Here is a 921-nt window from a genome sequence, read left to right on the forward strand (position 1 = left end):
AGCTAAAGGGCATGGATCAAACAGACAAAACTAAAGTTTTTCCGGTGAAGGGAGTGAAGGATCGGATTCCTTGCTCTGATACCATATCAACTTTTCTGGGTTTTTTCAGTATATCATTTACATGGAGAGAATAAAAAATAAATAAGAAAATTACAGTCCTATTTTTGTCTATACAAATATCTTGGCAAAGATCATGCCATACTTGTATGGCATGATTCTATATTTACGTCTACAACTGTATCCTTCCTAAGTTGGTTTCTAACAACTCACGCCAACAGGAATGACATGTCTTGTTATCAAAATGGATCTCTAAGTTGATATGCTAATATATATGTTTACGCATTAAATAGGACCTACGGAGAACATGTATATTATTATCTATGTGATATGCATTCTCTTAATTACGTTCTTGTAGGTGTTTTTAACCCTAAGGCGTACTCAAGCTAATGTCTAGGATAGTAATCACTTTATAAAAAGAGTTGACAACGAAATAATAATTTTACTACCAATGTTAGAAATCTATTCAACTTTCCCAACATAAGCAAAAAGGTGGCCACATGTGAGTTTTAAGGATTGACAATTGTTTTTTATAATAGTTTTTTATTTAAAAAAAAAATTGGAAAACACGTTTGACAACCAAAAAACTGTTTACTTTTTTCTGTTTTCTATTATCAAAAATAGAAAATAAAGTGTTTTTAGATAACATCTTTTAATTGTTTTCACTTGTTTTTTTATAATTGTTTTAAATAATAATTTTACAAACATGTATAATGATTAAAAATAAAGCTCTGAACATAAAAATTATTTTTGAAAATATGTTAAAAATATTTCATGTTCTTAAACAAAATTTTGTTATGCAAAACATTAGAGAATAATTTTCAAAATCTATTCTTAAAAACCATTTTTCAAAATTGTTTTAAA

Source organism: Vitis riparia, chromosome 5 (genome assembly GCF_004353265.1).
Source record: "Vitis riparia cultivar Riparia Gloire de Montpellier isolate 1030 chromosome 5, EGFV_Vit.rip_1.0, whole genome shotgun sequence".
Lineage (NCBI taxonomy): Eukaryota > Viridiplantae > Streptophyta > Magnoliopsida > Vitales > Vitaceae > Vitis > Vitis riparia.